Here is an 18,045-nt window from a genome sequence, read left to right on the forward strand (position 1 = left end):
TGTATTCTCACCTGTTAGTAGGGATAAGAGACAAACAAGCTGATTGAAAAGAATAAATTCTCCTCCCCTTTCTCTACCCTTTCTGGGTTTGCTCTAAACAGGATCTGACAAATCGTGTACCAAATGCCTTCCTTGTGTATAGATTCAATGAGAAGGGTGCTGGGATTGAGAATTTAGTCTGACCCAGGATTTAAACACAAAAAACAAACCTCTAGTTTTAAATTTTCTGTTTCTTCTCAATGTGTCTGTAGCCAAAGGTGGTTGATTGGGGTAGGGAGTACCGTTGCTGGATGGGACTTTGTAATGAGCTGGTAGGCCCTTAACGTAGATGGTTTACAAAGGAAGTGGACCTCTGTGACTGCGCCTCAGAATGCTCTCTCCAAGGTGGGCTGGGAGGGGAGGAGTGTGTCCAGGTGCTGTTTTTCTCTTTCCTAGCTATGCTCTCAAAATTACTGTCAGTGTGTGTGTGTGGCTGGTGCTGTGCACACATACTCTCTCTAGAGATACCCACAGAAACCCAGAATACTGCAGGGAGAGGTAGTGGAGAGGCCTCCGAGGGGTTCCCCAACTCCAGCCCCCCACCCTGGTGTGCCTAGGCTCTAAGGGAAGAATAGCTCAGACCATGAGACACATTGCTGAGGATGATTTTGTCCTGTGGGTTGCCCCAGGGATAAGGGAAAGGGCAGATTCTCCTTTCCAAGCAGAGCTTAAGTGAATACTTTCAGGGAAAAAAGAAACAGTGTGGCATCAGACAAGCTTCTTGGACTCATCTGTCAGTACCCCCGAGAGCCACATCTAAAGTGTCCTCTAAGACAAAGCAGCACTCACTTCTTTGCCCTCCTGAAATGCAGGGCAAACCATTTACTGTACGGGTGACAATTTTCTGCTCCCCCCAAATAATTATCACCAACAAAAATCTCATTTTAAGGGGAAGTAAGAGAGGAGGAGCAAAAGGGAAATTTGGTCCTAGTCAAAGAGAAAGATAGGGGGACACTTCTAAAGCAGGGGTGCATGGATTTTGGAGACAGTGCTGACCTGACATAGCTGGACACCTGCCTGGGAACTTGCTGCCTCCCCCTGGAAGGCTGGGCAGGGCTGTGCTGCCTTGGGGGGCTGCCAGGATCTCTCAGACAGAGCACCCACTCAAAAAGCTAGCACCCAGCCATGTGACCTTAGGCAAGCTATTCAACCTCACTGTGCCTCAGTTGTCTCATTTGTCAAATGGGAAGAATAAAAGTAGCTATTGCAGAGAAGGATGTTTTGTACTTTTCTTTTATTCAAGTATAATTAACATAGTGTTATATTAGTTTCAGGTGCATAATATAATGGTTCAAAATCCCATACATTTCTCCGTGCTCATGGAGATAAGTGTACCCTTGAAATGAGTGATGTTGTAAAGTGCTTAAAATCACACAGAGTGTGCTTCGGGAGTGTTTGTTCAAAAATGGGCTGAAGTCCCTCCCAAGCAAAGCCACATGCTGCGGGAGAGGGCAGCTGAGTTGGATGTCCCGCACCCCCAGATCTGACTGTGGCCAGACGCTCTGGTGCAGTGGGCCCTCAGGTGGCTTGTGCCTGGGAGGAAGACAGTGATGTCAGTGTCAAAGGTCCCCATGCTCTCACCGCAGAGCGTGATGCAGGGCAGGAGGGGGAGGGGTGAGAGGGCCCCACGGCTTGTCACCCAGTTTGCAAGGCTGAGGTTGGAAGATGTTAAACTCCCCCAGGCTGGTACATTCCTCCCATTCCCAGGTCATTTCCTGGCTCAGGAGGTCCTCCTAGAGCAGTCTTGAGCCACCGCGTTCCCTTCCAGAGGAGAAAGGTTTCTTCTCTTTCAGCCCCATAAATATTCCCCGGTTTTACAGCCACTTTCCTTGCCAGCCGGACAGGTGCCAGTGAATACTTGTGGAGTAACTGGTTCCTGCTAGAAGGATCCTCATTCCTTGCTATCTCTTTGTTGTATCTCTCTGGCATAGAAGCTCTTGCTCAGATAAAATAACTGTGGGTCCAGCGTCTTACTTCCTCTTTCCAGCTCTTCTTCAGAGCCCTGTCTTCTGCCAGCAGCTTTCTCCGTTCCATGAGCAGGGAGGGCCAACACAAGGCACTCTTTCAACAGCCCCTCCGTACGGCCTCCCCGGCAGCATCGCTAATGGACCCTGGTTCTCTGCCTCCCTGGGCTCCTCCAGGAGCCTCAGTGGTCTCATCCAACTGGTTCTTCACTGTCCTGCTCTCCTTCACTACTCCGGCCTCCGTCTCCACCTGATCATCATGTCCTGTACCTGTACCTGTGATTTACCTGTTTAGAATCTAGCAGTGACCATCATCGAGGTGCCCTGAAACCTTTAAAGTGCTAATCACACAACAGGTACCTTTTAACAAAAATAGCTCTTATTCCCAGCTCAGACATGTGGCATAGAGGAGGCAATCTACATAAACGCTGGTCAAGTGATGGATGGGATCACAGCCACTCATTTTCACATGCTTGTGAAGAGTGGGATGATTTTGGTCCCCAGACTCCATCTGTTCTAGAAGTTAAAAATAAAATGAGAATTCAATTAAAACTATGTGCACAATCCACCCAAAGGTTGTGCCAGATTTTCTGATAATACCCTACTTTCCAGCCTATAAGAAACTGAAGTGTGTGTGTGCCATTAAAGAAAATACCTGAGAATGACAAATTGCTTTAATTAAATGATAGCTACATCAGTGTATATGCAAACTAGCAAAGATTTTTTTTTTAAGGAGCATATCTTGCCTTTAAGCTTCTTGCTCCTATTTTTCTGCAGTGGGAAGATCAGCAAAAGACGTAAGGAATGTAGCCACTTAGTCCATTTGTCTCCTCTGAGGGTGGTCAAGGTCAGTGGAGGGGGCTCAGCAGTCACTTAGCTTCTGTCTGTGGTGCTGATCCCGGAGTTCAGTTAACCAGGGCCATGGGGGAGCTCATTCCACAGTTCTTATCTGGCATGAAACCTCTAAGGGGTGTACCCTAAAGCTCGGTGGTCCCCTTCTAATTCCAGTTTTGCTGAGGATTCAGAAAAAACATTTTCCTTACAAGATGGATGTTTTTTTACATGCCTCCACGGTTTTTAGTTTTGACTAAAGGAGTCCATTACATTAGCTGTTGCATTAATCCCATTACTGTGTCACTTTTCGTTTGTAAGATCCAGATTCTGAGAACTGATGATATAAACAGGGTGATGATAGCTTCTAATGTCAGGGCTCGCCTCTTTTCGGTTAATGTGCCTGGAACAGAAGTATTGCAAACAAGCCCCATCCTTGCAAGTGCCCAGAAAGGGAAGGTACCCACCTGAGAGTGTGGAGGGGGTGAATATTGAAGAGAAGGTCCAAATACCCCCCAGAGATACTATCAGATGACCTTGGGATGTGCTTCCAGTCCTGAGGTTCAAATACTGTCATTCCTTCAAATACTTAACAGATTGGTGGTTGCCAGAGGCAGGTACGGGGCAGGCAAAATGGGTAAAAATGATCAAAAAGTACAAACTTCCAGTTACAGGATAAAGAAGTCCTGGGGATTGACATACAACATGGTGACTACAGTTAGCAATACTGGGGCACCTCAGTGGCTCAGTCGGTTAAGCATCCAACTCTTGGTTTCAATTCAGGTCATGATCTCATGGGTTGTGGGACTGAGCCCTGTGTCAGGCCCCTAGCTCAGCGGGGAGTCTGCTTGAAAGATTCTTTCCCTCTCCCCCTCCCCCCACTCATGCACACTTTTTCCCTCTAAAAATAAATAAATAAATCTTTTTAAAAAATACAGTATTGTATATTTTAAAGTCGATAACAGAGGAGATTTGAAAAGTTCTCATCCACAAGAAACAAATTGTAAGTATGTGTGATGACGAATGCCAGCTAGACTTCCTGTGTTGATCACATTGAATATATGCAATATATACTGAATATTTTTAATATACTAGATGCTTATGTTGTACATCTTAAACTAGTACAATGTCATACATCAATTATATCTCAAGAGAACTGAGAGAAAAAAATGTCAAGTGCAGAAACTGCTTCCTGTTGCCCCTTCAGAATAGTCCTTCTCTCTTTGCTCCTCTTAGTAATAGAAACTCCAGTGTTCCTGGGGGCAGTGGCTGTTCAGCTAGAGACTGCAGTTGGGGTGACGTCAGAGTAAGTTCAGGCCAATAGGATATGAGAAAAAGCCATTCTTGCAATTTCTGGGTTGTGCTATTAGATGGAAGCTTCTAGTTAGCTATGATACTTATTATTACCTCTACTCTGGCACTCTGTGAGATGACTCTTCACTGCTACCTGACCCCCAGGCCAAGTGCAGCTGTACATAGTGTCTTATCACTTATCTCATTCTGTGCCGAGAAACTTCTTTATCTTCCAGGCTCTCTGTGGAGCTCATCAAGTTCTTAGTCACACTTGCTTCCCCAGCACTGAGTAGCAGCCGTTGTTCCTGCTGCATTAGAGACTTCCCATAAATGTTTGCTAAATAAATGAAATTAAGAAAAACCCTGTACCACATTGGGTCTTCATGCTGATTAGGGTCAATTTACAAGATGTTGCAAGGATCACAGAAAGTATCTCATTTGTTTTTGCTAGTAACTCAAAATAGTTGATAGCAATCAATTTTATTTCAAGAATTGACCCCTCTTTTCATCCCACCACCCTAGACACATTAGAGAATGCACCCGCGCCTTCATGTTTCTACCATCTATAAAATGTCCAAATATCTAGCCAACAATGACCTTTTATTTTCAGGAAATATTTTTTAGTGCATTATATTGCATTATTTGGCTGGTGGTTAAATGTCAGTTTCAGATAACTAGGTAGCTACTTTCCAGGAAAATCATCTTTAAAAAGAGGCTGATCAAGTATGTTTCTCTAAGTAAATTTCGTTTGTTGGTGACCAGAGGAGGGACCTTGCCTTGTGTCAAGATAATCAAGTAACATATTAGAGGGAAAAAACAACACTAGCTCTGTGGTAAATACGTTTATAGTTTGGCTGAACATTCACTTGGATATAATAAAGACAAAAGAGAAATTTCTTGCCTTCTCTGTTTTCTTCCAGTTGGTATTATTTTCTAAAAACTCCTGTATCTTCCAAGTGGAGGTCATCTGCTGGCACAAGCCAGATTGTGCCATCTGAGGTAAATTAAGTGACTGGCATCCGTCTTTCACACCTTAATAAAAACAGGCCAAAGTTGATTTAAGTCAGAGAGAAAAGTGAAGTGCCTACTCTTTCTTATTCCGTAGCACCGAAGTGCACATTCTTTAGACATAGAACTTTTAATCAGTCCTGACAGAGTGAACACTTCACGCTGTGAGGCAGCTCTAAGTAGAGACGTTACACTGGCCACCATTATTTGTCAACAAAGCAAATTAGAATACTCAACACCCAGCACAGAATCTTCAACACAGAAGGTGATAAATCTGCATGAGCCTGTGAATAGCTATGATTTTAGGGCTGGAAGGACCCATCTTGTAGATGGAGATACTGCAGCAGAGAGACACCACCACCCAGCACCCGAGAGCATCAGGAGTGGAACCCAGGGCCTCTGAGCCCAGGCAGTTTCCACCGCATAACACTCTTTGGTAAATACCAGGGACTATTATTTGAAACTAGCAGCATCAAAATAATAACAAGAAACCAACCCAGTGCCTTGGAAGATGAAACCCATCATGGAAGTCAGTCACCTGATTTGTTTCATTTACAGATACCTCACCAGGGGAGGAGAGTGGGCCGTCTGGAGTAACACACATTTTGTGTTTAAGGGGAATGAATAGTGCAAGCCAACCAGAGGGGTCTGTGTAGCTTAGTTCAGTTTCCCTTTGCTTTTTAACAGAATGCTATGATTCTAGATGTTTGTATATGAGTAAAAACATTCTTATAGTGTCTCATGAAATTTTACTTTCACAATTAATTCGAATGGCCTAGGGGGAAAAGTGGTCATAGGGATTGAAATCTGCCAAAAGAGATGATAAATTGAGTGTAGGGTGAGGTTTCCCAGATCTCAAGGTACTCGCCGACGGGGTGGGGGGGAGGCAGCGCTGTCCACTGAATGTGTGGCGCTACACTGAGGTGACGCGGGCTGGCCAATGGACCGAGAAGTAGGTGTATCTGAGGACAGACAGACCCAAAGGTATTAGAAATAGCATAAAAAAATTCTTTGAAAAGCAATTGACTTGTAAATGATGAAGGAAGGACTTAGTAATAACAATAGTCACCACAACAGTAACTAGAAATAAAACCTTTCTTGTGGCTTACAGGCACCCGCCCGTCCCTCCATGCCACTTGCCTAGCCTCTTTGTTCCAGCCAGTTTTCTTCCAGTTCTGGGAATGCCCCGACGCTGGGTGTTCACACATGTTCCTCCTTCTGCGGGGAACGTGGTCCCCCATTTCCACCACCCCTTCCGCCTGACAAATTCTTACTTCCCCCTTGGCTCTCAAGTGAAACAACTATTCCTCGGGGAAACTTGCCCTGATTCCCTGAGAGGAATCGAGACCGCCCCCACCCCATCTTATGTTCTCACGACAGCTGATAGTGTTTCATAGCAGTCGCGGTAATTTTAATGCTTGTTCAGTGCATCTTCTGTGAGACCCTGTGAGGCCAGGGCTATGTCTGCATTCCTAGCTCCCAGCACAGTGCCGGGCGCGAGGGTATTCAATAAATACTGCTGAGCCAATTACTATCAAACAAAATAACATCTGGATGGTATTTTCTGGTGAGTAAAATAATGTTCACTTCATAGGGAATGGGGGCTAATTTAGTAGCTCCCTAAAACTACCGGAAATTTTTTATATCCAGCAAATTCTCATTTATCTCAGGATAATCCAGAGCATTGAAGAATGACCTGTGACCTTTGTGGAGGTTTACCTTTATGTGAGATGATCACTTAACCTCCATTACTACGTCTCTCAGGGGCTAATGGGGGAGGCAGGGGAGAGTCAGGCAAAGGGAAAGCTAAGGAGAGGGACTTTTGAAGCTCTCTGGGCAGGTCGGTGGTCACACACTCCTGTATGAGAAAAACCTCTTCCCAGATGGACAGACTGCAGGCCCCCTCCACCTTCAAACTGACATCTTTGTGAGGCTAGCACTATGTAGCTTACTCCTGTGTCCAGCGCAACGTGCTTTGTAAACTTTTCTGCCAGCAGGCTGCTCAGAAAGAATGCCAAATGAATCACTCTTTGGCCTGGAGTTTTAATCTTTCCTATGTCTCCTACCTTTGGAAAAACAAAGTAAGTGTGTCACTGGATTGTGCTTAGCTTTTAAAAAATGGTGAGGTGAAATATCACTTCTGCATTAACCCCGGCCAATGAGCTATTATATAGAGAATTGACTAACTGGCACCCAAGTCATCAATGCCATTAATATAGCAAAAATAATAAGTTCCTATCTGCTTGTTGCTCTTACAACCTTTGCCCATCTTGCAAATAAGCCTGGGTGGGGGGAGACCGTGTGGGGAGAGGCCTCAGTCAACCCAGCTGTCCCAGACAAAGCTATCATAAACCAACAGCCCCAGCTGACCCACCACCTGACCACTAGCCCGTGAGAAAACCCAGCTGAGACCTGGCCAAGCTTGGCCCAGACAAGAAGACTGTCCAAGTGAGAGCTCAGTCTACAGGATTGTGAGGTAAACAAATGGCTGTAGTTTCAAGCCACCAGATTTTAGGTGGCCTGTCAGCCGCCAGATTTTAGGATCGTTTGTCCCCCAGCAATCGCCAGCAAATACAAGGGCACTTGAGCAATCTCATCCCTGCATAGACGCAGCACCAACAGTCATGCCAATCTTCAGGGACAGGTGCGTTACGATCCAGAGCCACAAGAGCTTCGGCAATATGGTTCTTGTGTAGAACCTGTGACAGAACATGCTGGAGACTTTACGGGGCTACTGTTTCCCTAGCTTTCTGGTAGCACGGTTTCTTGTACTGCTATTAAACACTGCCCTATCGATACTGAATAATCCGGTTGCTCTTCCCTCCTGTGTTCGTGGTCAAGTCACAACATTGGCTTACCATTTCCTCTCCCCAGGCTCAGCCCAAGGGATCCATTTGTGGGTAAACATGACTATTTCATCACCCCCACCCTGGGTCTGTAGAATACTATACATCTGTCAAAATCATCTTAGGCCACATTTTGGAAAGCTCATCTAGAAAATGTTAAGGGTTTTGATTTCATGGTCCCTGCTGCGATACTCTAGGGAGGGTGTTTTCTCTGTATAATTACTAGCTGTTGATGTTCCTGGCAGGATGCTGTAATGGAAATTGTCTACATAAGATTCTGTGTCTCACTCTACTGTAAATTCTTCAAAGTCAGGGATTATACTTTACTTATCTTTGAAATCTCCATGCTTAGCATGAAACCTTGCATATAACAAATTCTTGGTACAATATATGGGATGAATAAATAAATCAATGAATCACTGAGCCATGTGCTTTGGGCAGGCCCAGTGTCATACGGATTCACTGATGGGCCCAAATGTGAGCATATTGGATTCTTTTTTGAACAACAGACTTCTGCCTTTCGAGCCCCTTTGTAACATCAGGGGTTTCCCTGGTTTCTTTTGGCTTATGAGATTTTGCCTTCTGGCTCATTTTGTTTTGTAGAGTCTTAATTTACATGTAATAAAATCCAATGTAGAACTTTTTTTTTAATTTACTTCATTAGTTCTACAAAAATAAAGATTAAAGATTAAAGGAAAATAAATTGAGAGAAATGTCTGAAGACCTCTGGGCATAGGTAAAGGGAAAGCTGTGGTTCTTATAAGGAGTCTTGGTTTATGTGTTACTTTCTCCATCTCACTTGAAACAGCCACTTGCCATGCTAACTTCTAGCAGTCCAAATTTGGCTTGCTCTGCTCTGGGTTTTTAAAAGTATTTATTGTCTTCAAAGATATCATAATAACGTTTGGCAAATAGTAGGCGCTCAAAAAATAGTTGTTCTATAAATTAATATATCTATGGCCTTTGTGGTGGGCAGAATTCTAAGATAACCTCCAAGGTTCTCAACTCCTGACATGCATAAATCACCTCTGCTTGAGTGTGGCAGGCCTGTGAATATGATAGGATATCACTCCCTACTCTCATGATTAGGTTACACTCTATGGCAAAGGTGAAGGGATTTCACAGATGTGATTAAGGTCCCAAAACTAGTCAGAAGAGATTATCCTGGGTGGGCCTGACCTAATCAAAAACTACACTCTGCCAACACGGGAACAGCCAGTGAGCTCGCAAGAGAAGCCGAGTCTCAGATAAGATTGTGGTCTCAGCTACACCTTGACTGCAGCCTTGTGAGACCCTGAGTAGGGGAACCACTTAGGCCATGCCTGGACTCCTGACCCACAGGAACTCTTAGATAATAAGTGTATGTGTGTTTTTTTAATTGAAGCATGATTAACATACAGTGTCATATTAATTTATTAACATACCCTTAATTATTAATATAACTAATAAATATTAATGTTATTAATTATATTAATTTCAGGCGTACAATATAATGATATGACAATGCATTACTCAGTGCTCATTATGAGAAGTGTAATGCTGCATTAAGTGCTAAATTTGTAATTTGTTATGCAGCATTCGAACTCACTGAGTGTTGAAAAGAGGGTCAAGAGGAGCCAAGCCACTCATGGAACTTTTCTCCCGGGTAAGACACCTGCATCCCAGGGTCACCGTCCCCTCTCTTTGTGTCTTTTTTTCCTCTTTATGTCTTTAATCTGTTCCTCACCACCAGTTATTTTACTTCATCCTACAAATAGACCCCCAAATCAAGAACGCAACTGGCTACCAGGCACAGATCCTCCTGAATGTCTGGTGGGTGACTTCCGTGTAACCCATTCAAAATGGAATCCATCAGGTGCTACTCCCCCACCTACATCCACCTCCCCAGACCTGTTCTATTCCTGTACACTCATTTACTAATATATAAACACACTCAATCTAAAAACCTTTTCTCATAAGCAGAAGTTCATATAAATGACTATTAATTCTCACTATTATTAATGTCACAGTAATATTTTTCTAGTAATAGAAAAGTAAGCTTAAACATTAAGCTGGTGATATTGACAACATAAATTGTATTATATAGGTAACTGTAAACTCTGCAATTACACTAATAAAATAAAAAGTTCTAAAGTGACTAGAAACTTGGAAAGAGCTCACACATCAGCTCGCTTGATGCTGGAGGCTGGTTCTTGGTTATTATGAAAATTATCTCAAACTGGTAGTAACACTCTCTCTGTTTTTAAAAATCAATATTATATGAAGGGAGATTTTTCACTATAAAAATGTACTTTGATGTAATAAAATAGTACATAGAGCCACTCTAAGCAGAAACGTATAAAATTGGTGTTTACCTCCTGGGCTGTGAGCTCTGTCACTGTGTGAGAGCAAGACAGTTATATACTTTGCTCTGTACTCCATCCCCAGCACCTAATATAGTGCCAGGTGTATAATCAATAGTCAATAAATATTCATTAACAAATCAATGTGAGAACGTGATGTAATAGTTAGGGTAGAGTAACCTCTGTAACAAATAGACCCCAGCTGATGCTTATTTTTAACTCCTGTAACAATACCAAGTAGGTGAAAAGCTTCTGTGATGTCACCCCGAGGACCCAGACTATTGGAGTCTCTGTCACCTTCACCTTGTAGCTTTGATTAATGCCACAGAAGTTGTCTCCATTCCAACCAGCCAGAGGAGGAGACAGCATGGAGGAATGCCTCATGAAGTTTATGGGTCAAACTTGAAATCAGTGTACATCACTTTTGCTCACATGCCCATGGCTAGAACTCAATCACAGGGCCACATGTTACTCTAATGAAGGCTGGGACATGAAGTCCAGCCATGTGCCCAGAAAGAAGAGGAGATCATGGATTTTGGTGACTGTCTCTGGCACATGTGATGTCCTATACCTTTGAGCAGGCTGGAACCAGACCCCATAAAGCAAAATATCTTTGCCCACATTAAAAAAAAAAATTAGGTGTACAATCTCTGTTGCACTTGTATGAGCAAAAACCTATCAAGAGAACATGTGTATAACAAGGAATGAGGTTATTTTTCATTTCAGTTTATGGTGCAGCCACTTAGCCCGTCTTCACAATTGACTCTTGCTGCCATCATCAAGACCTCCCTCCAGCTCATCTAACATCCTTACATCTGATCTGTCATTGAATATCCTATTCCACCTCAGCATTAAGACTTACTTCTAGCTTCATCTCTCCAACTCTGTTGTTTATCCCTTTTCCAAGACCAGACCATTCACTTTAAGAGATGCAATCGCTAGTGAAACGGTCTTGCACCAGAGTCTCCTGAATGCAGCTGATTAAACATCTTCCTTCCACTGAATGTGTATCACTAAAAACAAAACCACTATGTTCCATCCCAGGTTAATAAAGAAAAACAAACAGAATAACAAAAACTCTTCTTGGCCTTCCTGGAATTCATAGATAAAATCCAAACTCTCTAGCTTAGCCTGAAGGCTATCATCCAAGTGCCTTCCTAGACTCACTCCCTTCTGTCATTCTATCCTGTAGGTTAAGTTCCTGCCATCATGGCCTTCTTGTCAAATTCCAGTCCATAGTAGGCCCACAATTCTGTGCCATATCGACTTCTGACTCTGTGCCTTCTTTGTACAAGCTTTGTATCTAAAATCTCTCCCCTTCTCATTTCCTGAATTACCTTTTTTATAAGAAACCTGCTGAAGTATATTACCTCTTCTATGAAGACTTTTTGTGACTATCACAGGCATAGTTGGCTGATCTATCCTCTGTGATCTGCAGTACTTTGCTCAATTTTCTGCAATGGCACCCACCACATTGGATTGTACCATGGGCTGCCCACAGGTTTTTATCCCCATAAAACGGTCAACTCAATTCAGGAATGATTGTGTCTTACTCAATTTGGTATCCTGAACATTTACAATAGCTTATAATATCTTGTGGGTATCCATTTATTTTTTTCAAAAGAATGAAAATTCAAAGTGAGATAATTGTCCAGGTAAAGCTTTCTCTTGGGGATAGAAGGCCATACCATAATTGAGAATATGGACAGTTTTCTAGAACCTGAATGCGTTCGTTCTCTTTGTGATTCTCAAGAAATCATCATCACCATCATCATCATCATCATCCAGTCAGCTTCAACCCACCCTCCTTCACATGCGTACCCCAGTACTCTTGTTGTTTACTTTGCCTCAGGAATTCAGCAACCAGACAACCCAATTTTACAAGATTATCTTATTTCTCAAAAAGTTCACCAAGTGTTCCAAAACTTCTTGCTGGAGCAACATATGTTTCATCTTTGGGCCTTTTAGCCAATTTGGTCACTACATGAAGCCACAGATGAGTCTCACTGAGATTCCTCTAAGCCAGACGAGGTCAAAATGCCACAAAGCTCAAGAATAATGTTGCTGTATCATACCAGTACTTGCCCCCAGTGAGCAATAACACTTCTAAATGCCAATTTTCAGCTCTGACTCAGAAACAAGGGTTCTGATCTGGGGATAGGAGTGAGGGAGACGTGGGGCTTGTTTTCATAAACATTCCCTACTCTTTGTACATCTGATAAGTTGTTCAGTACGTGTTCAGACTGTCTGACTGTCTGATCTCTGCTTTTCCTTCCCTCTTGAGCCCTTGATCTCTTCCCAGTCTACGGGGCCATAAGCCCTTCTTAAACCCAAGACGCTCCTAACCTAGAAACCATGATTTAAAAACTTTTTAGTGAAACGCAGATGATTTTCTTTTAGGAAGTTCTTTTGGGACCTTTAAACTACCTTAAGCTTTATTTCCTTTCTATATGTGATGAAGCATGCATGGGCTCTTTACACATTTTATTTCTAAGCTTAATGTCTTCAGCATCAAGACTATAATTTACTTTCCAGATGAGGAAACCAAGGCTGAAAAGTCTCATTCCCAAAGCAACACAGCTTAGGGATAAGTGAAGAGTTGTGCCCAGAATCCAAAGCCAGTTCTGCAGAACTGAAAGCCTTGGCATTCTGCAAAGAGCTCTTGCTATTTTGACATTGCCTTTTTGATGCCAGGGATACTTTGATGGGGTTCACAGGCTGAGGAACAGGGCGAGGCTTAGGCACAGGGTCAGGGATACATCAAGGATTTCTTTTGAGAACATTATTAAATAATAAAAAGCAGTGTTTTGATAATTAGATATGCCACTTTAATAGGGTTCCATCAAAATGCTTGGCTTTGTTCTGCTAATCCACTACCATCTGAATCATAGGGCGCACACAATACCAAAGCTGGAAAAGCCCATTTGGAAATGATTTATTTCAGCCCCTTCCTGCTACTGCTGAGAAGAGCAGGGAAGGGGTCTGCCAAAGGTCACAAGGGCAGTTAGTGAAAGAACTGAGACAAGAGCCTGGTTTCCTGACACACCCACTCAGGACTCAAGACTTACACCCTACCTCACACAAGGAGCCCTGCCCAGCTTGGCCTACACTATCTTTGCCTTCTGAACTGGCTCATCGTACACCATCTCCAGAAGCATGTCCTGGGACTCATGCTCCACAAGCCTTTTTCCCTGATTTATGCAAGAGTTGATCTTAAAATCTTAAAAAGGCATAACATTTAACCACATTTAATCACTTTTACAAAAAGAATAAAATTAAAAGAAGTTGGGGACATGGTGGAGAAGAGTAGAAAGGAAAAAAACTCAGAAAAATAAAGTGTAAAGTAAAAATATATTTAAAATTTTAATTAAAAGTTAGGAAAAAATTAAGTTAATAATAAAAAGTATTAAGGATAATGACTATTAAGACATTTTAAAAATATGAAAATGATTAATAAACATAAATGTTAAGGGTATAAATACAATAAGTTATTAAAACCAGAATCTTAAAGATTAAAAAAATGCAAAATAGGTAGTTGGATAAATTCTTGAGCCGAAAATCCTGGACTAAGAACAAACTGGTCAACATGCTTTAGGCGAAGGGCTAAGGGGTACAGAAATGAATCCCCTTCTTATGATGTACCAGGAATGCTAAAGGCTTCTGAAAATCCAGTACCAATGGTAGCCATGCCTGACTCTGGAAGTCAGTTCTCTGCAGTCAGACACTGGGTGATTTCCTCTGCTGTATAGCATTCCCTTATCGCTGCAGGAATCGTAGGTGTGTTCTAATGAACCAGACGATGACTGTACACTATGGGTTTGAATTAGGAAAAGAGTTCTGGTCTGTCTGTCAAGTTTCTAATCCTAGCTCCATCTCTTATTACTTAATCTTCCCATGCCCCAGTTGTCTCCTGAACAAAATGGGCATAGTAACAGTGCCTAGCTCATTGGGGGTGGTTGTGAAGACCAAATGAAATCACTTCAGTAGAACACTTAGTACAAATACCCGATCCATAGTCAGTACCTGGGCATTTTAGCTGTTTACTTGTTTAGATGGAATGAGTGAGACTGAAACCTCCCCACAAGAGGAGCCCTACATAGATTGTGTTCATCCTGGTGAACACCAGTCACAGTGCTGGACACACAGTGGGAGTTCAGATATTCACTAATGAGTTAGTGTACTGATCTCTCCATTTCTTATTTCCTTTTTCTTCTTTATCTTGTTTTAAAAAACACACACACATTTATTTAGTAACCACTATGTGCCAGACACTTGAAGGGTAGAAAAATAATTGGAAGTTTCAAGGAAAATGTTCAAGAAAGAGCTTCCCTCCCCTTAAAGGTATATAAGTCTGTATCTTCCTAACTAAACTCTTGAAATGTGTTCATTAAGAATATCCCAGATTTGAATAGCCAATTCAAAGCTTTTTTTAAAGGATGAGGGTTATAAGTAATAATTTTAATAGATTTGTTATATTAAACATAAATTTGGATTCCATTACAATGTAGGCGGTAGTAGTTTGATTTTTTTAAAATCCTTATTTTGAATTGTAGTCAATTATAAACCCATTACAATAAATGCAAGAGATGATATCTTCAGTGTGCTGACAGCAAGTAACTATCCACATGTAACCTCACCCTTTGCTAAACTATTACTTCAGAAGAAGGGCAAAGACATTTTTGTGCAATCAAAAAAAAACAGAGTTTATCACTGAAGGAGAGTCTCACTGGAGGAACTTCTAAAGACTGAATCTCAGAAAGAAGAAATTTCATCATAAAAATGGAAGTGGAAAAAAAAAAAAAAGGAACACCAGGAAGAATAGTAAGCAACAGAACCAGTACCAATGTGAGAAATTCTGTTCAGATACTGAATAAAACAATACAACTACAGTGCCTAATCCGAGGGTATAAAAATGATGTAGTAAATGATATAATAGAGGAGAGCGAATGGAATTACAATTTCTAAGGTCTTTGTATTTTTCTGACAAGAGCGTAAAGACTTAGTTAAGGGTAATTTTTAAGGAAATAAAATAGATGGCTTCCAAATCTCTTGAAGAAAACATTAACTAAAAAAACACTCATCAATCCAAATGAAATTAGAAGGGGATAAAAATATACAAAGCAGGATGCGTAATTAATATAAGTACAATGTAAGATGATGGAGATGAATCCATTTATCTCCATAATCACAGTCAGTGTAAATGAAATAAAATTTTGTTGAAAAAATAAAGAATGTCAGTTTGCCAGCTACGTGATGTTTATAGCACACTTAACGTATGAAGATACAGACACGTTCAAAGTCCAACAGCAGAATAAGTAACCCCCAAAGAACCAGGAATCAAAGCAAGTGTTATAGCTCCATTTGCATCAGAAAAAAATAAATTCTAAGGCAAAAATAATTGTAAGGGATGAAGAAAAGTCATGACCTCATGATAAATGGAACAATTTATCACAAAGATAGAGTAATTATAAACTTGTATGCACCTAATGGAATAGCTTCAAACTTGCAAAACAAAAATACTGCTTAGGATATAAATTGATGTACATGTGTCATTTATCTAAGTCTTAGAAATCTTTTATTCTCAGCATAAACTTTTATTGCAACACCAGTTGGTATTGGTTATTGGTCTATAACACACTTGCTAAACATTAAAATACAGAATCAGTTCAAAAAGTTATTCACGCATCAGGTAAAATGATTGGCTCCAGGAAAAACAAGGCAAGAACCACCACAGAGATGCTCTCATTTGAGCCAGCCTTGTTCCCAGCCTCTGTCTCCCTCCTCTCTTGTCCCTGCTGAGGCTCCCTGCAGGTCCAGCCCCACCCACACTTCACAGGATCAAGTCAGACTTCACACATAAATTGGTGAGCCTCTCTGGTTAACCGGTTCCTGTTAGCTCAGCATTGTTACTCTTGCTACTAGTAACCTGGGCTTCTCCTCTTCAATTCAAACCCTTGCCTTGCTTTTGCCAAGCTCCCTCCAAAGGCCTGAATATTGGTCCCAGAATCATACTTTTACCAGTCAACTGCTGGACTCAGGAGCAATCCCTGACCTCTGGTCAGTGCACTCCACCTGTCGGGTGAGGCACAGCCCCTTCCTTCAGCTTCACTCTTTCCTTATCCGTGAATAGTTACCATCGTGTCCTTTAGGAGCAATACTTGTTGGACAGACAGAGCTATCTCTTTCGGCATTGCCGCTGGGTCAGGTGCCCTAGCTTCTGTCTTCTTCCTGTGGGGGTGGGTCTAGTGTCAGGTGCCTGCCAGATACCTGAGTGTCCCTTCTGATTCCCATGCCTGATAGTTGCAACACCAGGCTTCTATTATTCTAGTTCCAGATCATCATTGACTCTGATGTGTAACTCTCGTTTCCCCCACATCCATTGTCTGATCTGCCACTCAGTGGAAGTCATTTAAGTCCATTAATTCTCTAACACTTCTGGAGTGTCTACACCATGCCACACTTGACCTACATGCCATTGGAGATAAGAAGAGGAATAAAATCTCTCCCAATGCCCAGAGACTAGAATAGAAGGGACGTAAGTCCAGTACATGGAAAAGAATTTAAAGGGGGCTCATGTCATTGTTGGTCCCTATGTCCAGGTCTCGAGCACACAGGACTTGGCAGACATCTGATGAAGGCTTTCATAACTCACTCAGAGATTTATCCCACATTGAATCCCTGTAGCTGCCACGATATTTTTCACCCATATACCATTTTATATTGCTTTTACTCTTAGTCATCCATTGTTTAATTTGTGAGGAATTCCACAATTGAAATATAGAAAATGGAAGGGAAATACAAAAATGTTAATAATTTTCCAAATTTGCCTCAAGATGCTCCCACTAGGCCCACAGGCAGCTTTCAAAGTTCTCACATCAGACATCAGGAGGTCATCAGTAGATTAACAGTGTTTAAAATATAAAAGATAGCTGTGATTATATACAGTTCGACTTTCTATTGAGAACAGAGCCTGTCCAAAGTGGCAGTATGTTGTTTGTGTAGAAATGCTTGCAAAGGAAAGCCCAAAACTGTCTCCTTCATCTTATAATTTAGAAACAAAACCTGAAAATTATATATATCTAAAAAAGGATACCAGCTGATTTTTTTTTTTTAATTCAAGAGACATTTCAACCATCAAGTTATGAAAGTAATTGTTGGCTCTAGAACATATAGTTAGACTTCATTTCATTTCGTAATATATTTTTGGTCCTAAAGTCAAATATGATATAAAGTCATATTAAAATTTATTTGTCCATGGATTATTCCTTTTCATATAGAATTAAGTTAAAATGAATCAAAGAGTGTATATCACTTGATAAATGAAAATATTGTAAAAATTTCCTCTTAAAATAATTACTAGACTATTAAAAATGAAATATTTTATAAAATATTTTTATTTATCTTATATTTATTATAAAAATATATTTTCTTACGATGGAATATCTAGAGAATACAAAAAAGTGGATAATAATATAATAAATACCCATTTCTCAACACCTAGCTGAAGAATTTAGAACATAGATCTAAAATATGTCTATTTTCCATTTAAAATAACATTTTAATAGATATTACGTAAAAATGATAAAATAATTGATAAACTTCTTAAGAGGGTTTGCAAGATTTTACTATAAAAGGAGATGGCAAGTCAGAAAACATTAGCAAATGCTTCTTTACACATTCACTGAAGCCATAAGGTGCTTTTTTGGATGTTGTGACACCAAA

This window comes from Ursus arctos, unplaced genomic scaffold (genome assembly GCF_023065955.2).
Source record: "Ursus arctos isolate Adak ecotype North America unplaced genomic scaffold, UrsArc2.0 scaffold_22, whole genome shotgun sequence".
In the NCBI taxonomy this organism is placed as follows: domain Eukaryota; kingdom Metazoa; phylum Chordata; class Mammalia; order Carnivora; family Ursidae; genus Ursus; species Ursus arctos.